Source organism: Pinus tabuliformis, chromosome 4_1 (assembly GCF_031772625.1).
Source record: "Pinus tabuliformis cultivar Carrire ecotype Pingquan chromosome 4_1, CPIR1, whole genome shotgun sequence".
NCBI lineage: Eukaryota > Viridiplantae > Streptophyta > Pinopsida > Pinales > Pinaceae > Pinus > Pinus tabuliformis.
Window position 1 is genome coordinate 421,281,607 of NC_142303.1, and position 15,249 is coordinate 421,296,855.

Consider the following 15,249-nt stretch of genomic DNA (forward strand, 5'->3'; position numbering starts at 1 on the left):
CATTGAGGACAACACTTTTTGAAAGAGAGGGGCATGTTAGGTCCCTATACTACTAGTGTAACCTCTTATTGTTATTAATGCAACCCCCTTATTGTATTATTGTGCCCATATAGTACCCATGTTGTTATTATTATGCCCCATAGAAGCCCACTATGGTTATTGTTGTGCCCCTACAATATTATTGTTATGTAGGCTCTGATTGTATTGGGACCCCTTGGACTCCTATATATAGAAAAGGGGTCTTGTCATTTGTATCATCCAAGAATTGTTTATTTGTGTAATGTAAAGGAGGTTGCCCCCTCGAAGAGGGGGACTTTGAAGTCATTAATCTATCTTTTCTATTTTTTGTGTGCTGGTTCATAACAAAGGAATTATATCTTTATTTAATATTAATGAGTAATTATGGTTCATAACAAAGGAATTATATCTTTATTTAATATTAATAAGTAAAAATAGCCCCAAGGGTTAGCTCAGTTGGTCAAAGCCGTGCCTCGCCATCGGGAGGTCACAGGGTCGAATCCACCCGAAGTCCTTGGGGTCAGGTCTTGGAGTAGGCCGAGGGGCGATTTAGCCTAGCTATCGCCCAGATTTTTCCGTGGACGTAGCGATCACTCACTGACCAAGGTGCTCATGAACCACAGCGTAAAAATAAAAAAATAAAAATAAAAATAAAAATAAAAAATTAATAAGTAATTTTATTTTTTCCTTTTATTTATACATTTTTTTTTGTTATTATGTTTTTTTAAATTTATTATTGTTAGTATTATTTTATAGTTTTTAAATGTAATGTTACTTGAAAACATCTCCCTTGGACTAGGTTAGTTCCTCTTGACACAAGAATAGAAATAATAAGTAATTAAAAATGCATACCTTGCCCTTCCCCCTCACCCTCATCATTTTAAATATACTCTTTACCTTTTTACCCCCTTTCAAAAAAAAATCATCAACATTTTAAAGAGCTTAAATCCATTTACTTGAATTTCTTAAGATCATCTTTTTTTATGAATTTCTTAAGATCATTTTTTTTTAAGTTAAATCTCATCTTGTTTAAGTAATTATGACCATATCATTGAAACACGTGAATAAGCATTTTTCAATGATGAATATAAATAATCACTGAATTTAAGCTTATGCGATCCATATATTATGTGTTGAAATCTTTTCGAAGAAATCGCATTAGATATAATTCATGGAACCATCTAGAGAATATACCATCTAGAGGATATTTTATGAGACATCTAGAGAATATACCATCTAGAGAATATTTTAAGAGAATAATTTTACATGAGATATTTTAAGAGAATAATTTTATATGTTGTGTTACAAAAGTTATTATTATTATGTTACAAAAGTTATTATTGTTTAGAAATGTTCTACAATTTACAATTTAACATAGGGGAATTGTGTAATTGTGTAGGATTAATATTGTACTTTAACATTTTTTAAATTTCCAGAAAAATATATATGACATAAATAAAATAAAATATATTCATACATTTTAATTATTATTCAAATTAAAATATATATAAATATAAAATTAAAATATAAACAAATTTGAAATAATTCAACCAAACAAATTCTACATCCTAGATAACCAGAGAATCAAAACTGACAAAGAACTCTCAACAAATTCTAATTATACAATGACATGCACAAAATTTCAAGAGTCCACTGATTTTACAGCCACATAAATGTATACCAGATGATCTTGTTGTATAGAATCCTAATCTAATTTATCATAAGTATTATTCTGTAGAGTAAGATGCAACAACAATCTCTTTACACTCTCTAAGGCTCTTTCGAAAAATATATATATTACAAAAACTATATGGATCAGTTGTTACATAGTGTTCTTGATTTCTGATCCTTGGTAAGAACTTTTATAACTGATCTTGCCCGATAGAACTATACAAGATGCTTTACTGAATATGTGTGTCAAGTTTGGTTGAAACGCCATAGAGACAATTATTCCTGCCCTACTAAATATGTGTGTCAAGTTTGGTTGAAATGCCATAGAGATAATTATTCCTGTTTGGTTGAAATGCCATAGAGATAATTTTTCCTGCCCTGTCAATTCAGTCAGATGAGAACATGAAATCTTTTGTGATTCTCTACTTAAAGAGCTTCCTTAACCACGAAAAGAAATTACCAATTCTATCCCTACTGCTTGGCATTGTGGTAAGCAAGCACTCTCTTCTGAGATTCGATTTCAGTGAGAGTGAAAAGAACGAGCCAACTCTGAAATTGTTTTCAAATAAATGTTGCCTCACCTATATTGAACATGATCTTTACCATTTTCTTTATAGGAATTCTCCATATAAATAAACATAAAAGCTCTGCAATCACTACTGATCATAAGCATTTATGATTATCTTCCACAATTATTTATGAAATTTTCCAACTTTTCATGATTAAGATAAATATAAAAAGGATCCACTAATTGCAGATCTTTTAAAAGTCTGAGTCTTTACAAGTGACAGGTCACAGATATATGGAACACTAGAGAAAATTGTGAGCAGAGAATAAGATAAATACGAACGGATATCGACGTGGAAACTGAATTTTCTGGATATGTCAGAAAGGTGACAGGATATCTGATCATCGTTCTTTTTATTTTGTAGAATTCTTTTGTTGCTATTACATCATAGGTGGTTAGCTTCAACCTTGAGATTATGTCTCTCAAGAAATAGAGATGGATGGAAAATAAATGCCAAAGGGATAAATCGAATAAACTTCAAAAAAAAATGATGGGCATTTATGGCACAAAGCAAGTACAGAGTTTAAATATGGCTTTCTCGTGATCTCCTGATATGCCAAAAAAGTTGAGGAAAATATCAAATGCCGTCCAGAAATTGGTTAAAAAATATTTATCGAGACCTAGCATATCCTCCCGGGTTTGCATTAAACCAGGCATTAACCATGGGGCCAACCTTGCTTGGGAAAACTGGCCAATTTTTTTGACATACAAGAGAAAATAAACAGAGGAGGATCACTTGTCTATATCAAACCCTCTACTCTGTATCAATGTAAGCACAGATTGGATCACTCAGACAATGATTTGACACGGACATACTAGAGATTTTTTTTTTCTCTACAGAAATCGGGCGTTGTCTCTGTGCCAAAGATGCAAAGGCGGCTGCTGTCGGAAAAATCACAGATTGGGTTTGCAGCGACGCAAATATAAAAATGTGGCTGCTCTCGGAAAAATTACAGATAACGAATTTTAAAAAACTATGGGTTTCCTACGATCAAATGCCTTCCCTTTCAATAAAACAACAGTGCAACAATCTCATTCAAAAACTCTTACAAGACCCCTGCCCCTGCTTCTGTTGAAACCGCCTCCCAGAGCCTTGCATTCACAAAATTCATCTATACAGGTTTTCGGTCCAATCTTGAGTAGGACTATGTATGACTATGTATGTTTGAGAACTTCTTCCAATCCTGGGTAAGACTACGTATCCCTCAGAGCACTCAAGCAACTCACTAGATGATTTACTGGAATAACTCAAGCAACTCACTAGAGTATGTATCACTCAGAGCACTCAAGCAACTCACTAGATGATTTAATTGAGGAACTCAAGCAACTCACCTAATAGATGGTCCAGTAGAAAAACTTAAAGAAATCTTGCTATATAAAACTATTATTATTTGTATCAATTTCAATTTATATTTAATTTGCATTCCTTTAATTAATCAACTTGTTTTTGTTTATTTCTTTTGACTTGATTCTTATTATTAATTTAATCATTTCACTATCTTTATTTTCCTCTTAATTCTCTACCCCTACTTAATTATTATTTAGATAAATATGGGGCTTAACCATTTCTTTTAATAGTAAACTCATTTATTTTTATTTATTTATTATTATTATAAAAAAAAATTAATCATTTTACTATCCTTATTTTCCTCTTAATTCTCTACCCCTACTTAATTAATTATTTAGATAAATATGGGGCTTAACCATTTCTTTTAATAATAAACCTATTTATTTATTTTTATTTATTATTATAATAAAAATTACTCATTTTACTATCATTATTTTCCTCTTAATTCTCTATCCCTACTTAAATAATTATTTAGATACATATGGGGGCTTAACCATTTCTTTTAATAGTAAACTTATTTATTTATTTTTATTTATTATTATTATAAAAAATTTAATTGACATACTCATGTTGGTTGGTGCGAATGAGAACTCGAGCGTTGCGCAGCTGCAACCCTAGTTGCGCTTGACTGATTCTTCTTCGTGCGATCCTTCCCCCATGGAGCTTGGAGGTGGCCCTGCGGCCCCTCCTCCCTTGCCTCTGGAGCTCGAAGCCTTCAGAACTTTAGTAGCCGCTACAGGAAAACGCCAGACCACGAGCTCGCAGCAAAAGTTCGTAAAAAAACTGGACAGCATCCCCACGGTGACCTTGCCTGTGGAGGAAACCTGCAGAACAACACTGAAACTAGCAGAAAGAGGCCTCATCGGCTAGTTTACGGGATTGTGGCCATCCCCGAAAGCAGTGGAAGAATGGGTTAAAAGAAACTGGATACCACTGGTCAATGAAGGAATAAAGAGTCATTTTGTAGGCAAAGGGTTCTTCGTTTTCGTGTTTGATAACGCAGAGGACAGAAGCCTGATCTTCAGAAATGGGCCATACTTCATGGGTCCCCAAGGCCTCTACTTGAACAAATGGTCCCCAGACTTCAATCCAGCACAAGATGTGCCCAAGGCAGTCCCTGTATGGGTGCGTCTCCCGCACCTTCCCCTTCATTGCTGGAGTTAAAACTCGCTACAATCCATCGGCAATGCCCTAGGAAGATACATAGATCAGGCACCGAGGAAGGATCAATTCTCATGTGCTCGAATCTGTGTAGAGGTTGACCTGGAAATCGGGCTACCAGAAGCAATAAAGCTATCGATGGTGGATTGGACACATATCCAAGAGCTCGACTACGAACAGTTTCCCTTCAAGTGTCGACATTGTCACGAGTACGGGCACTTCGCAAGATACTGCAAAAAGAGAAATGATGAGATATCAGAGAAAGAAAAGGGCGAACAATGGAAACAAGCAAAGAAAACAACAAGCAGTAGGTAGAACAACAAAAATAAAGCTAAAGGGACAGAGAATAAGTAGGACATGAAAGTGCAAGAAATCAAAATGGCAGATTCCTTGAGCAGAAAATTGATCATGGAAAGACAGAATGGTAACCTCCCTGGAATCAGAATTGTGAAAGAAATCGAACCAATGAACCATGCGTTGTTTGCTGATGACTCACTGTTGCTTGGGGGCGCATCTCCACGAATTGGGAACTCCTTTAGAATCATACTCAAAAAATACTGCAGCATCTCTGGAGCGTTAATCAGCGAAAGGAAAAGCATTGTCTATGGATGGAATACAGAGCAGCAAGCAATCAACAGAATTGCCAGCGACCTGGGTTTCAACAGATACGCAGACTAGGACAAGTTCAAATACTTGGGTCTCCCAATAACAATGGGATCCAACAGGAATCAACTTTGGGAAGAGGTGATATCGAAATTTAAGAAAAAGATCGCAAGGTGGGGAGGCTATTGGCTTACCACAGGAGGTAAACTCACGCTCATTAGATCGGTCCTCTCTGCATTGCCAATGTTTCAGGCCTCCTTAATGCTGGCCCCAAAGCAAATCTCAGACCAAATCTCCAGCCTCATGCGAAATTTCCTGTGGAATGGCGGGCGAGAAAATGATAACAGGTTCCATCTAATTAAATGGGAAACAACAAAAAGACCTACAGAGGAAGGCGACCTCCAAATCCAAGACCCTCTACAAGCAAACGTAGTGTTGGGTTGTAAACTACTGTGGCAATTTCTAGCTTAGCCCAATCACCCAGTTAGCCAGATATTAAAATACAAATACCTCAAACACCGGTCAATCAGATCCTTCATCCCGGAGAAAGCTCCAAAAGGAACGCAAGCCTGGAAGCTATGTAGCAAAGGCACCGATTTCTTCAGAACTCACCTGTACAAAATTCCTGGGAACGACAAAAACACTCTGCTATGGAAAGACAGAGTCATGGGCCACCCTCCTCTGAAAGAAAATACTGAAATCGCAGAGATTAGAACATGGCTTCAATCAAAAGGAATTAGAAAGATCGAAGACATCTCTGGCTAGGATAATAAAGGAGAATGGCAACGCTGGATTTTTCCCAAGGCACCAGCGCATTTAATCCCTCAACTACACGCCCTCAAAGAGGTAATTTCAGACTTCGCTCCAGTTCATAAAGATGAAGAAGACACCTGGGGATGGGGAAAGATGGGGGTATACACAGCAAGACAAGGATACCTATAGATGCAAAGAAAAAAGGATTCGCCTCATCTGAAAGAAGTGTGGAAGCAGGTTTGGGACAATTTTAGCATTCCCAAGATCAATTTTTTCTTTTGGACTCTATTCCATAACAAAATCCTGACCGGAGAAAACCTGTGTAAGAGGAATATAGCAGGCCCCCATCAATGTGTTCTATGCAAAAATGCGTTGGAAACTTCAGACCATATGTTTATTAATTGTGAATACGCTAAGAAGGCTTGGTCTATCTTTTTGACCGAACTAAATGTGAGACCCTCATCTCACAGTACAATTGCAGATATGTTCTCCACTTGGAAAGCCAGTTATTCTCACAATATCGCTGGCAAATCTCTATGGTATAAGGTTTGGATTGCTGCCCCAAAATATGTATGCTGGAAGCTATGGCTAGCCCGGAACGAAATCATCTTCAACCAAAATGAAATACCAGCAGAAAAAGTGGCAGAACAGGCAAAGAAACTCCTTTTAGAAACCCTGAAACATTCTTCAGTCAAAAATGACAACTCCCTTCGAACAGAGGAAAGGGCATGGCTGGATGACTTCTCTTACAACACCAGACCTTCGGTAATCACTCGGCCAACCCACAAGGAAAGATGGCAGATTCACGAATCCGAGGATAGATTTCAGCAGTGGTGGAAATCCCAGGGAAAGTGCATTATCTTCTTTGATGGTGCCTCAAAAGGCAATCTAGGCACATCAGGAGCAGGAGGGGTAATCTTCTATCCGAATGGAGAAAAAGAAGATTTCAGTTGGGGACTAGGAACGAAAACCAACAATCAGGCTGAAGTTCTCAGTCTCTTAAAAGCCTGCCAATTAGCCAGAAAAGAAAGACAAAGAGAAATCCTTATTTGTGGGGATTCAGAATTGTTGATAAAGTCATTAATAAGCAAGAAAAGGTTTAAGGATCCAATGTTAAACAAACAGCTCTCAAGAGTGAGCATAATCTTGAAGGACTTTTCCTCAGTGCAAACATTTCACATCCTCAGACATCTAAACAAGGAAGTGGACAGATTGGCAAACATAGGATGCATTCAGCAAAGTGGAATGATCAGCATAAACGCAAGTGCTTTGAAAACGGCAATCATCCCTTAACCGGGAGAGGAGCTCATGTAAAATCCATGAATTGTAATTTGGTTGATTAGGCTTTGCCCAACCTGGAATATTCAATAAAACACAACCGTTTCAGTTAAAAAATAAATAAATTAATTGACATTCCCTTTAATTTTTAATTATCTTGATTTGAATTTCAACATCAAATTAGTTAATCCTAATATAGTCATAATAATCCCCTGTGATTCTCTTCTCTTTGTTCCTCTATTTGACTTATTTGTTTTTAACTGTCATTTTATTATCTTAATAATATTCCTAATAATTATGCCGTAAGGCGTTCCCCTCTGAAATCAACTCCCCTCCTTACCTATGTGTCATTTTTGTGCACCATATGATTAATCAACTCCCCTCCTTGCCTATGTGTCATCTTTGTGCACCATACGATTAGATGTTAGACGATTGCACAAATTTCAACCGTTAGATCAAAATAGTTACAAATTAGTTACAAGTTAGTTGTGGGGTGGTATGCATTGGTTATTACCTGTAATGGTCTGCGACTAACGCTTTGGAACTACCATTCTTTGAAAGAGAAGCTTCCGGGTGTAACGGTTCGCGACTAATACTTTGCAACTACCATTCTTTGAAAGAGAAGCTTCCGGATGATTACACTGCAGGCATTGTGGTTGCATTTTTCCCAGTTCTCCTTATTTGTATCGGTGTTCATTGAAATGAAAAGTATGATATTAGCTCTTTCTGTTGCAAACATCAAATGGGGAGATGTTCCAAGGTACCATGAAGAGCTAGACTTTGAATTCCTGGGCAATACTGTTAAGTTTCTCTTTATATTTCTTGTAGTCCTCTGGTCTATTGGGGTAACAAATTTTAAATGAATTTGACTCTGAAATTTTTGTATTTTGCAGGCTCTGGATTGCTGTCACAAGACATGTATATGTATGGCTTGTTCAGTGCTTCTATGAAGCTTCGGGATGATTACAGTGTGATGACGTTGGAAATCCTGGGCATATAGGCTTAAAGATATGAAACTACCAAGGAGCCACTACGTAATGTGGAAGGGTTCTCCTTCCCTTGCACACGCGTAGCAATAAGGGATTACGCATTGAGGAAACACAGAGGAGACAAAAGAAGATTAGCCATATGATATATGGCTTCCACTATATCTATGAAGAAAATACTGGTCAGAAGAACACAAAACAGGGCCCTTTTGTTAAACAAACCGCCTTTGCGCTGTAGATCAAATAACTGGCTTCAACTCAATATTGCTTATGCCTGTTTTATCAAAAGATCCTCTTCGCCTGTTTGTCTCCTCGTTGGGTTGTCGTTCTTCAGGCTTGATTCTTGCCATGTAGCGAAAGCCCAGAGCTTTGTATCTGGAATGCTTCAATGCAGCTGGTCTAATTCCATAATTTCAACCGTTTTTCCATTATATTAATAATATTATTCGAGATTATTTCCATGTTTGTTATTATTAACCCTAACAAAAACAATTTCCATGTTTTCTATTATTAAACAGCCGACTATATCTAAAACAAGATGAACATTTAGTTATGAATCTAAATATTGAGCCCTTTTCATCAAATGACTCGGTGAACACGGGAATCATCCTAACATATTTTCAATTTGCAGATGTGTTTTGTTTGACAATCTCAATACATTTTTAATTTAATATGTATGTGCATGTTGTATATTCTTTTTTTTCATATAGTTTACTTAGCAATGATTAGTTTTATTTAACAACTTTAATGCATTTTTAACCATTACCATGTATGTGCATATAGCACCGTGTCTGCCAATTGTAGTGAAATTTTGGAGCGTAAATTAGACGACAAATTTTTAATGAAATTCATAGTGATATATATTAACTTATGCGTTATGATTTATATGGCTAAAACATAATATTGATATATGTTATATTTTTAATTTATAAATTAATAATTTGTAAATATGTGAGATATATTTTTTTAAGTTAAATAAAAAGAATTTGATTTTTTTAGTTAATTATTAATTAACAATTTATATTTTCAAAAACTATTTAACTTTTTTTAAATGTAAAATGTATGATAATGTGAAATTTGTATATTTTTGTAGTATAAAAATTGTATAGAAATTTAATTTCTATTGAATATTATATTATATAATTTGTAACAGTTTTAATGGTTAGCTTAATTGTCTCCTTTGTTAAAGGATATATTTAAATAGTTGTACTTTTCATTATTGAATTTTATTTAGTCAGTAACTATGAATTAAAGTATTAAAATCCCTAGGTTGAGTCGACCTGTGCGAAAGGAAATCATATTAATGAAGGAATTCAATACCCTGAAGAAATCCCCATAAACCCTACACGGGCAAGAAATCTTCAACGCTGAAATTATTGTGACTGTATAGGACTCTAGCAATAAATGAAAGTATAAGCAACAATGTCTGCATAGCTAAGAAAACGAGACCGTTACAGAAAATGAAAGACCATTTATTTTAGAACCTCAATTGAATGTAAAATGCAGAGGTAACAGTAGCTTAATGAATTTCTTTTACGCTGTAAGGTTCCTAAGTTATAAACAATAGAGAGTTTAGTACAGTAGTAAACAGAGAAATAAGAAAGAGATGACGGGAAAGAATGAACTACCGTAGCTATAGGAAACCCATCCTTTAAAGAAATTAAAGTATTAAAATATGTCTCTATACAATATATCTATTTGTATTTCATTTAAATTTAAATCAATATTAAATTTAAGTTTATTTATACTTACAATTACATTAATAACATTAGCTAAAAAGAAAAGAGACTTTTACAGAAAAATAAAGAACTATTATTGTGACTGTATAGGACTCTAGCAGTAAATGAAAGAATAAGCAACAGTGTCTGCATAACTAAGAAAACGAGACCATTACAGAAAATGAAAGACCATTTGTTTTAGAACCTCAATTGAATGTAAAATGCAGAGGTAACAATAGTTTAATGAATTGCTTTTACACTGTAAGGTTCTTGAGTTATAAACAGTAGAGAGTTTAGTACTATAGTAAACAGAGAAACAAGAAAGAGATGACGGGAAAGAATGAACTACTGTAGCTATAGAAAACCCATTCTTTAAAGACAATGTCTGTCTCAAAACTGTAGGGTGTCCACAAGCTGGGTACAAGCAGGAACTAGATGTCACGTATGTAGCCACATCGTAAAAGTATTGCAAGATTATACTGTTGCAGAGTAATGCAAATTTGGAAAAATAATTACCTTAGAGGATTAAGGGTAACCCAGAATTTGTAACTTAAAATCTTATGACCAACAAACTTTGAACAAAGATGCTTGCGCTAGAAGGAATTTACCAGGAAATGATGGAAATCCATCAAGCGAAGGGGGTTGTTCCCACCGATAGTTAACCTGAGAAAAACTCTGAGATAAAAAAAGAAACGAAGAGAGACCGAAACCCAAACCCTAGGTCGAGTCGACCTGTGCGAAAGGAAATCATATTAATGAAGGAATTCAAAACCATGAAGAAATCCCCATAAACCCTACATGGGTAGGAAATCTTCAACGCTGGAAGATTCAAGTAACCCTCGAAGGAGGGAATAACTAAACCATCGCCAGAACAATAGCGATAAGAAAAAAAGGAGATAGCTCGCATCTAAGATAGCAAAGGCCAACAACAATAGCAATTCGGTAACATAAACATTCTACGTAAACAATAATTTCAAATGGAAATCCAGATGGAGATACCCTGGTAATATGTTCCAATGCCCTTGAACAAAATAAAAATGGTAAATACAGTGAATAAATGCATAAAGTAGAGCACAAGAATAACATTAATATAATTTAGAAGGAGAAGCATGGAAAAAACCATAAATACATATGAATAATTTCATGAACATACTCATAAAAACCTGAAATCTTAGATTAGGAACCATGTGATTATATTACAGAAGGTGACCATTAAAACCTTGATATCCAGCAGAAGCCCATAACCAATACAGCGTCCAGAGCATATAAATTATTAACCAGCGGAACAATAAGCTTAGTCTCATTGATAAGAGAAGCAAAACATAATCTTTATCCTGAGGAGATTCTCAACAAATACAAGATAATGTGAAAGAAAACAAGACTAAAACAAGGGGTCTCGACATGGGAGAACCCTTCAAAGAACTAAGCTAACTCGGACTTACAACTAAAGCCGAAAATCAAACCCTCGGCTAACTTGGACTTTACAACTGAAGCCAGAAATCAAACCCTCGTTTCTACAGAGGGCAAAATGAAAATTTCTCAACACTTGGCTATCAACTATACAACTTTCCATTGAACTTAATTACAAAAGATTCTAGAAGTATAGACAGAAAATCCATGGAGAGGACGAACATCTCAGCCAAGTAACCAGAGGACCAGTGGTCAACTCTTACCCGAAACTTCTTGAGCGTTGGAACCTAGTAGGGTGACCACTTTACTGCTTGACGGGTAGCTCCTGGATCCTTTGAGACAGAATCTACAGGTAGAGGTTTCACAAATTGCATTAGTATCTGAATTGAATTAATCAGGAAAACATAAATAATTGAAACCGTAAACTGCAGAGAAGAGATAATACAGAAGCAAATAAATAATGATTTCTTGCCCTGGAACCGCCATTCAGAGTTGAAACCATTCACTGCACCAAAAAATCTCCTAAGATGGTCACAGTCAAGATGAAAGAAGGAACCAGTTTGCGAAGACAGAGAGGAAAGCTGAGATGGTGCTCTGGATCGAAAGAGGAAAATGCAGCCTAGTTCCTAAGAGCTGGCTTGAATAAACTCGGAATCAATCATAGCCGTAGGATTCAATGACTTGGATCCCCACCATCGATGCAGCGAAGTGATCGAGGAAGGGAACTGCGGTGGGACGGGCCTGCTCATGCCATGTACCAGGCAGAGCAGGCAATTAATACAAAAAAACAATAAAAACCACGGGAAGGATAAGATAATCGGGTGAACACAGAATTGAAATGACAGTTGTGTTCTTTAGAATGTCGCAAATTAACAACAGATGAAGTGTAGGGAATCCCTATGCGAAGATATTTATTGTGAACATAAACTTTGGTAACAACACCATAAATGTCGTTTCAGAAAATTAAACATAAACTCGAGAACCTTAAGCTTTGGATGATAATTTAGAATTTAGGTCAATGGAGTGAACATATAATCTTTTTGAAAAAATTCTATGTTTCACTCAATATCGAATCCAATTATTATGAAAATGGGTCAATAATCCTTCATTAATGCTTGTAATTTTTTCTCAGAAAGTAATGTTTGATAAAGCTAAAGGGAAAATTTCTCTTAGTTTTAAGAGTGTATCATCAATTCATTTATCTTAAGTTTCCCAAAGCTAATATCTTCAGTATATCAATAAAGTTACATGTTGATTCTAGGTTTATGATTAAGCATGTGAGCTTACGATGTATATATTTAACAGAGAGAAAGATAATTATTAGGTTAATTAAGTTAGAAGAAAAATACTTATTAGGTCAATTAAATTAAAAGAGACCAAATTAGGTGCTTTAAACACTATTGTCTTTCTTTCTTTTCTATTATTTCAACTTTATTATGTTTTATCTTATTGGTGATTGTTGAACAATATTGAGGTATGAACCTCATTATGATTTCACTGCAAATATTTAAAACCACAGTTCCTTAATATTCTCCTTTAATATTGACATAGCACCATTTTCCATTGTGAGTTCAGGAGGGGATGTTCACCTTGACTTTTTATACTTGTAAGCATGAAAATCCTTTAGTGAAGATAAATGTACGATTTGCATTAATTATTTTCAAATAACTTCAATGTCTATAAACTAAGAAAACCATAGCCAATCTTCTCTTGCTTCTCCTAAGTGGTTGAGAATTTGAATTTTAGAGAAAATATTATGGTTGATTTACCAACACTAACTTCCTATATTTCATGACTCCCTTATATATCTACCAACTCAAGTGTCATAATCATTGTCCATAAGCATATGTAGATGTACTTTATCTTTTTATTTTAGAAAAATTTTAAATTAATTTACATTATTTTACTATGAGGAATGAAAGTGGTGTTGTTTAGTGTTTATGGGAATTAAAATTTTATTTTTTTAATAATAATAACAACAACAACAACAAAAACATATTATTTAATAATATAATATATTATTTTTTATATTTAAATGTGATGAAAAAAATACTAAATTGCTATGATTTTTGTAATCGATGAGAGTTTAAAAATAATTAAAGAAAATATGTAAATTTATAATTGTATAATGTATATTTTAAGTAATTAAAAAGTTTAAAGAGTTTTTTTTTCCCGAAGAAGAGAATTCGTAATTTTCATTAAATCAGAAAATTAGATGTAGTAGATGCTGAATGCATATGCTGTAGTGTGGGTAGACCACTTACAAAAGCAATACTTCAAGAGAAGTATGCCGAAGAGCCCTCAGAGAGGGCAGCAAGTAAATGGGTGTGTAAACCCCAACAGGAGGATACCCCAACCCATCCCCAAACAAAAATAACAGAAAAATAACACATAAGCTCCTGAGGAATGAGCAGAAAATTCGAAATGGCCGCCATGATAAGGAGGAGAGGCACGAAATGGAGGAAGCCACATCCTCCTCCACCCCCTCAAACTCTGCTCCTGAAACCGAAGAAACCAGAGGAAGATACCACCCAAACATCCTCAGAAACCAGAAAAAAACATCCAGGTACAGCCATGATGAAAGCGGCACGAATCGATGCAGAGACAGACTCCACACCTCAGATCCCTCAACGCTCCATATAAACTGCAGAGGAATACCAGCAAGCGGCCAAAAAAGGACCCAAAGCCTCAGCAAGGGAACCCATCAGGTCCCAACAGAGCAGAGACGGATCGATTCCGGGGGCAGAGGCGGCTAGGGCAGCCACCTCGCCCCCACGAAGAGTATCGAGAAACCCAACAAAACCCTCGCACCCGCTCCGCGGCTCAGCACAAAAACGCCCAAGTCCAGAAATCTCCAGGTGAGACTGCCAAAGCAGAGCAGCACAGAAGTAGAGCAAAAAACCACCGGAAATCAGTAACTATGAACTCGCTCCGCCGCCTCCCAAAACAAAGCACAATGCAAATCACCGGAACCCTGTCGCAGAGCCTCAGAGCCCAAGCAGAGGAGGTATTGGGCACAGAGCCTCGCTGAGGTAAACAGCACGTCGCAAGGGAAGAGGTCCGCAGGAAGCGGCGGAAACCCCTCCACAGGCTACAGAAATCGCAGAGCTTCAATCCCACCTGGCACAGCGAACCCCGGCACCGGTACACAAAGAAACTATGGCCGCACAACAATGCGTCGAAGCACCAAGCGATGGAAGAGCGGCCAGAAGCTACACCAGAGGCAAGCCCTGCCGCCGCAGGCGCCGGCGGCTGCAAGAGCCGAATGAAAACCCTAGCAATTCCACCTCAAAGCTCCCCTTCGATATCCTCCGTCCACCATGATCATTCAATACTGGAGTCTAAAAAGTTTAAAGAGTTAATTAAGTAATGAAAATATTTAAATTTATAAGTGAGTGATGTATATCAACTTATATTGTAATGTTTTTAACTACTTGTTAGGTGATGTTACCACAATTATTTAGCTTAAAAATATCTAATTCGAATGCAGAGTTAATTATTATAGTAACAAGTGTTCATTGCTTGGTCATAATGTTTGAGTTTGCATTAATATATTGAACTGTGATTTGAACTTTTAAAGGCTTGTTGGGGTAGATGAGGAGACCCAACTTTCATTTTTGCAGAGTTGGATAAAGAGCCACCTTGAAGATGGAAGTAGGATATTGAAAAAACCAGTTCTATTTATAGAGTTTGGGAAATCTTATAAATACCCATGATTTCACATGAGAGAGACAA